Below are 7702 nucleotides of genomic sequence, written 5' to 3'. Positions count from 1 at the left end.
TGTGAGTCTTTAGAAATTTTGCTTGTTGCAATAAAAATATCGACCCATGTAAAAATATGAATTAAATTTCACAAAAGTATATCAGGTTTTTTGAGAATACTTGGTGATAATCATATCCAATCGGTAATAGGAATTGATGTTCTTATTGGTTGATTAATCTGAAAAGCTGTCACCAACATGCTGTTTGTAAAACTTATATAAGTACCCTAAAATTTATGACATTAGTTTATCATAGTTCTTATTTAAAATTTTTGGCATATTAGTGTAATAAAAGTTATAATTGAAGAAAAGATTAGAAATTGAAACAACTGCTAAAACTAAGTAACGAAAGTCACGGAGACTTTTATGGGATTTCAAAACAGAGTATCATCATGGCCTCTCGGGGACATTTCAGAACTGTCATACCTGTGACTGCTGTGATATTTTCCCCAGAAAGCATGCAACCTTGTGTTCTTTTTAGTGACACGAAAACGTTTGTACTAAAAACCTTTTTTCAATGAAGCAAAAGTATTGCTGTTTCAAACCTTTCATCCTAAAATGATTAAAAATTATTTTTTAAAGCTTTTTTTTTTAAAAAAAGTATTGTCGTTTAAGTAAAATGGTCACTTAGATCCATAATGACGTTTTAGCTAACGTCACACTAGCGATAGGATCAAATGGCATTGTCCATTAAAATTTCATGACAAGGTGGATTTTAGCTGAGTATACAAGACGCTTGCAAAAAGAAACTTTGTAATTAGGGTAAACCAACCAGTGAAGGAACATTTCATATATATTGATTAAAAACAAGAATTTGAAAGTTTTTCTTTAGATTGATTGGTAACAATAGCTTACTGCCAAACAATAGGAAGTCATCTAGCAATGTCTTGGATTACCTGGTCAAATAGACTTCTCTGGAAAAATTTTTGAATTTGTTATCTCTGCAACACCTTGTTTCTTTGAAAAAAATATAAGGTGAGTGTTTGTATTTATGTGTTTGAAGTGGAATTAATTGCATATAATAGTTTTATTTTTCTCACTGTGAAAAAGAGAATTCAAAATATAGTTATTGAAGTTAAGTTTTATTTTTTAAGCATCATAGCATAATAAAGTACTGAGATAAGGGGGTGTTTATGCACTGGATCACCAAACGGATGAAACACCAGTGAGGGAACACGTGTTCCTTTACTGGGTTTTTTTTTCTAAGTTAATGACAATAAAAGATAAACTTTAATTTTCTTGTACCTTTAGGGATGTTCCGTATCAAAAGTATGTTAAAAATATGAAAAACAACTTCTAACCAGTGAGCGAACAGGCATGTTTCTTTACTGGGCATAGATTTCCCAGTGAATGAACAGTATGTGTTAATATGTTGACACATTAATTTTCAATTCATGATTACAAAAAAAAGTTAACATTTTCCAAGTATTTATATGTTATAATTTCAAGAATAGGCTTGTTTTTAAATATTTGTATGGCTTATAAATTCATAAAGAGCATTAAAAAATAACCAAAATTAAATGTTCCTTTACTGGGTGTTCATTCACTGGTAAGAGCTGTTCCTTCACTTGGTCTTCTTACTACTTAAAACAATATTATGTAAGTTCTCTACAATTTTTTTTTTTAGATAATTTGCAATCAGTAACAAATATGTCGACACTGTCATTTAACTAAAATTACGAGTTTTGAAATTAATATGATTTTTTAAAAGGCAAGCGAGGCTTAAGTGTTCCTTCACTGGTTAGTTTACCCTACCTAGATTTAAGATTATTTTTACCTTGAGACTAGTATTGATAAAGGATGTTTTTACGCTTGAAAACCCTAAGTACACACATTGATTTAAGGTTAATTTCATCCTAAAACCTCGATTAGAGGTTTTTATATCGAAGGATGTTTTGGGTTAGGGTAATGTGCATAGAATAGTTTGTCAGATCTCGTTTTAAGGTTAGAAAGTTTACATGTAAACCACATAACAAACCTTTTGAGGTTTATATTAAAAGGTTTTTGCTGAGTTAAAATGAACCTTATTTTGCTAACTGGGAAGTAACAAAAGTCACAATCATGGAGACTTTTATGCGATTTCACGAGACAGAGTATCATCAGTCACCTTATGGCCTCTGAGAGACATTTCAGAACGGTCATACCTGTGACTGCTGTGATATTTATGACGTCACTGTGACAATCTGGGTGAAGAAGAAGGGTTATGCGTAAGTATTCTGAGCAGTATCTTGCTTCTAAAAAAGAGGTCACTTTTAAATGTGATTACTCTTCACTGTATCCAAGGTCGGATTTACGTATAAGCTAAACAAGCTGTAGCTTGGGGTCCCGAGATGACAAGGGCCCCCAGATCCTACTTCCTCCCCTTTTTTTAAAGTTTTATTCGGAGCTGGGGCCCTCAGAAGCCCAAAATGCACTTTTTTTCTTTTTTACATTGTCGGACATAATAAATATAAATAAATGAGTGAATAAAACAAAAAACTTCGTTGTCATTAGTAGGGAACATATCATCTTTCAAGCAATTTGAGTATCAATAAATTATTTATAAATAAACAATTTTTTAGTTTAAAGGTAAAAAAGTTTTTTTTTTTTTGCCCCATCATTCGATCATCAGACTATTTAATATCTGTTTTTAAGGATCAGAATTCCCTTTTATTTTACTTTAAAATTGTACAAATGATATATTTAATGGTTTCATGTGATATGCAGCAGTTTTAAATAGCACTTTAAAATATCTAAAAAAGTACAGAAATTGTCAGTTCAAAAAAAAAAAAAAATTTAACTAATACTTTTGAATAAGAATTTAAATAACTACACACGTTTGTTTTGCTATCTCATTCTATATAGCATTATTTAGAGTAGACAGTTGCGTGTGGGTGTGATGATGACGTAATAAAAGAGGCATACAAAAAAAGCAAATTTCATTTCAGTTAAAATCCTCAATATCATATTTTTAAATTCCTCGAAAATGTAGTAAAAGAGGTATACAAATTAACTGTCGCAAACAAATTAATATTAAGTAAGAACAAAACAAAAATGTTATCGAAATATGCTGAATCACTGATGAGACCAGGATAAAAGACATCGAAACCTATTTAATTGTAATAGTATAAATAGAAGTTGTTTCTAAAATTCTGAAATCTATCAGGCTTTAATTTTTTTTTCTATCACAAACTTCATCAGTAATTAAAAATAATAAACTCTTTAGATTTCAATATTGGTTCTGTTTTTTCGTTGATTAAATGTTAAACATTAACAGATATTTGTCTTTTAAAACATTTCATTCTATAATAAGATAATTATTCTACAATTGTAATTATCTAAAACTAATTGATATAAAGCTTTAGTGTGTTCCACTGATATGTTGAATGCTCGTTTTGGCTTGATGCCCAGAACAGTCGCTCTTTCACATCCTAGCCACTATACACCATCAAGAGCAGAGCTGATATTTCAAACACGCATGACATTTATTCTCTCTGATATTTAATAAACCCTTATAAGCCAAAAATTTACATAAATAATGAAAAAAAAATTTCTTGCACTAAAATTTAACAAATGTACTTCAAATAATTAAAAGGAAAGCAAAAATAATGAAGAAATATTTTCAATATAAACATCAATTAAGTAATATCATCTTACGAAATGTTCTTTTTATTTTAACAAACAGTATTAATGTAACGACCCTCACCTGCTCCAGGGACTACTGGATTCGGTTCAAAATTACAAGGTCACGGAGTTGAATATTAGTAGTCGTTAACTCGCAATCGGGTCGGTTGTGCAATGACTGTTATAAAATATACTAATAAATTTGGCCTGGTTAATAGGGCGTTGGACTCGTGTTGGTGAGAGTGGGAGTTTGAATACAACCGGCAGAAAGTACCTATGTATAAAATGGTGACTGGTGCAATGCTGAAACTGTCGGGGTCACAAAGTCCTCCAGGTTCTCATAACAAATAAATACCTCTGGGTACAAATATAGCAGTTCCCTTGTCTTCTGGATTCGGTTCAAAATTACAAGGTCACGGAGTTGAATATTAGTAGTCGTTAACTCGCAATCGGGTCGGTTGTGCAATGACTGTTATAAAATATACTAATAAATTTGGCCTGGTTAATAGGGCGTTGGACTCGTGCTGGTGAGAGTGGGAGTTTCAATCCATCCGGCTGAATAATACCCATGCATAAAATGGTGACTGGTGCATGTTAAATATGTCGGGGTCACAAAGTCCTCCAAATTCTCATAACAAATAAATACCTCTGGGTACAAATCTAGCAGTTCCCTTGTCTTCTGGATTCGGTTCAAAATTACAAGGTCACGGAGTTGAATATTAGTAGTCGTAAACTCGCAATCGGGTCGGTTGTGCAATGACTGTTATAAAATATACTAATAAATTTGGCCTGGTTAATAGGGCGTTGGACTCGTGTTGGTGAGAGTGGGAGTTTGAATCCATCCGGCAGAAGAATACTCATGTATAAAATGGTGACCGGTGAATGTTAAAACTGTCGGGGTCACAAAGTCCTCCAAATTCTCATAACAAATAAATACCTCTGGGTACAAATCTAGCAGTTCCCTTGCCTTCTGGATTCGGTTCAAAATTACAAGGTCACGGAGTTGAATATTAGTAGTCGTAAACTCGCAATCGGGTCGGTTGTGCAATGACTGTTATAAAATATACTAATAAATTTGGCCTGGTTAATAGGGCGTTGGACTCGTGTTGGTGAGAGTGGGAGTTTGAATCCATCCGGCAGAAGAATACTCATGTATAAAATGGTGACCGGTGAATGTTAAAACTGTCGGGGTCACAAAGTCCTCCAAATTCTCATAACAAATAAATACCTCTGGGTACAAATCTAGCAGTTCCCTTGCCTTCTGGATTCGGTTCAAAATTACAAGGTCACGGAGTTGAATATTAGTAGTCGTAAACTCGCAATCGGGTCAGTTGTGCAATGACTGTTATAAAATATACTAATAAATTTGGCCTGGTTAATAGGGCGTTGGACTCGTGTTGGTGAGAGCGGGAGTATGAATCCAAGCGGTAGAAGAATACCCATCTATAAAATGGTGACCGGTGAATGTTAAAACTGTCGGGGTTACAAAGTCCTCCAAATTCTCATAACAAATAAATACCTCTGGGTACAAATCTAGCAGTTCCCTTGTCTTCTGGATTCGGTTCAAAATTACAAGGTCACGGAGTTGAATATTAGTAGTCGTTAACTCGCAATCGGGTCGGTTGTGCAATGACTGTTATAAAATATACTAATAAATTTGGCCTGGTTAATAGGGCGTTGGACTCGTGCTGGTGAGAGTGGGAGTTTCAATCCATCCGGCTGAATTATACCCATGCATAAAATGGTGACTGGTGCATGTTAAATATGTCGGGGTCACAAAGTCCTCCAAATTCTCATAACAAATAAATACCTCTGGGTACAAATATAGCAGTTCCCTTGTCTTCTGGATTCGGTTCAAAATTACAAGGTCACGGAGTTGAATATTAGTAGTCGTTAACTCGCAATCGGGTCGGTTGTGCAATGACTGTTATAAAATATACTAATAAATTTGGCCTGGTTAATAGGGCGTTGGACTCGTGTTGGTTAGAGTGGGAGTTTGAATCCAACCGGCAGAAGAATACCCATGTATATAATGGTGACCGGTGCATGTTAAAACAGTCGGGGTCGCAAAGTCCTCCAAATTCTAATAACAAATAAATACCTCTGGGAATAAATCTAGCAGTTCCCTTGTCTTCTGGATTCGGTTCAAAATTACAAGGCCACGGAGTTGAATATTAGTAGTCGTTAATTGTGCAATGACTGTTATAAAATATACTAATAAATTTGGCCTGGTTAATAGGGCGTTGGACTCGTGCTGGTGAGAGTGGGAGTTTGAATCCAACCGGCAGAAGAATACCCATGTATAAAATGGTGACCGGTGCATGTTAAAACTGTCGGGGTCGCAAAGTCCTCCAAATTCTAATAACAAATAAATACCTCTGGGAATAAATCTAGCAGTTCCCTTGTCTTCTGGATTCGGTTCAAAATTACAAGGCCACGGAGTTGAATATTAGTAGTCGTTAATTGTGCAATGACTGTTATAAAATATACTAATAAATTTGGCCTGGTTAATAGGGCGTTGGACTCGTGCTGGTGAGAGTGGGAGTTTCATTCCATCCGGCTGAATTATACCCATGCATAAAATGGTGACTGGTGCATGTTAAATATGTCGGGGTCACAAAGTCCTCCAAATTCTCATAACAAATAAATACCTCTGGGTACAAATATAGCAGTTCCCTTGCCTTCTGGATTCGGTTCAAAATTACAAGGTCACGGAGTTGAATATTAGTAGTCGTTAACTCGCAATCGGGTCGGTTGTGCAATGACTGTTATAAAATATACTAATAAATTTGGCCTGGTTAATAGGGCGTTGGACTCGTGTTGGTGAGAGTGGGAGTATGAATCCAAGCGGTAGAAGAATACCCATCTATAAAATGGTGACCGGTGAATGTTAAAACTGTCGGGGTCACAAAGTCCTCCAAATTCTCATAACAAATAAATACCTCTGGGTACAAATCTAGCAGTTCCCTTGTCTTCTGGATTCGGTTCAAAATTACAAGGTCACGGAGTTGAATATTAGTAGTCGTAAACTCGCAATCGGGTCGGTTGTGCAATGACTGTTATAAAATATACTAATAAATTTGGCCTGGTTAATAGGGCGTTGGACTCGTGCTGGTGAGAGTGGGAGTATGAATCCAAGCGGTAGAAGAATACCCATCTATAAAATGGTGACCGGTGAATGTTGAAATTGTCGGGGTCACAAAGTCCTCCAAATTCTCATAACAAATAAATACCTCTGGGTACAAATCTAGCAGTTCCCTTGTCTTCTGGATTCGGTTCAAAATTACAAGGCCACGGAGTTGAATATTAGTAGTCGTAAACTCGCAATCGGGTCGGTTGTGCAATGACTGTTATAAAATATACTAATAAATTTGGCCCGGTTAATAGGGCGTTTGACTCGTGTTGGTGAGAGTGGGAGGTTGAATCCATCCGGCAGAAGAATACTCAAGTATAAAATGGTGACCGGTGCATGTTAAAACTGTCGGGGTCACAAAGTCCTCCAAATTCTCATAACACATAAATACCTCTGGGTACAAATCTAGCAGTTCCCTTGTCTTCTGGATTCGGTTCAAAATTACAAGGTCACGGAGTTGAATATTATTAGTCGTTAACTCGCAATCGGGTCGGTAGTGCAATGAGTGTTATAAAATATACTAATAAATTTCGCCTGGTTAATAGGGCGTTGGACTCGTGCTGGTGAGAGTGGGAGTTTGAATCCAACCGGCAGAAGAATACCCATGTATAAAATGGTGACCGGTGCATGTTAAAACTGTCAGGGTCGCAAAGTCCTCCAAATTCTCATAACAAATAAATACCTCTGGGTACAAATATAGCAGTTCCCTTGTCTTCCGGATTCGGTTCAAAATTACAAGGCCACGGAGTTGAATATTAGTAGTCGTAAACTCGCAATCGGGTCGGTTGTGCAATGACTGTTATAAAATATACTAATAAATTTGGCCTGGTTAATAGGGCGTTTGACTCGTGTTGGTGAGAGTGGGAGGTTGAATCCATCCGGCAGAAGAATACTCATGTATAAAATGGTGACCGGTGCATGTTAAAACTGTCGGTTTCACAAAGTCCTCCAAATTCTCATAACAAATAAATACCTCTGGGTACAAAT

Source organism: Parasteatoda tepidariorum, chromosome 1 (genome assembly GCF_982258835.1).
Source record: "Parasteatoda tepidariorum strain Cologne lab strain chromosome 1, Ptep-v5.0, whole genome shotgun sequence".
NCBI lineage: Eukaryota > Metazoa > Arthropoda > Arachnida > Araneae > Theridiidae > Parasteatoda > Parasteatoda tepidariorum.
This window is presented reverse-complemented; position numbering follows the sequence as displayed.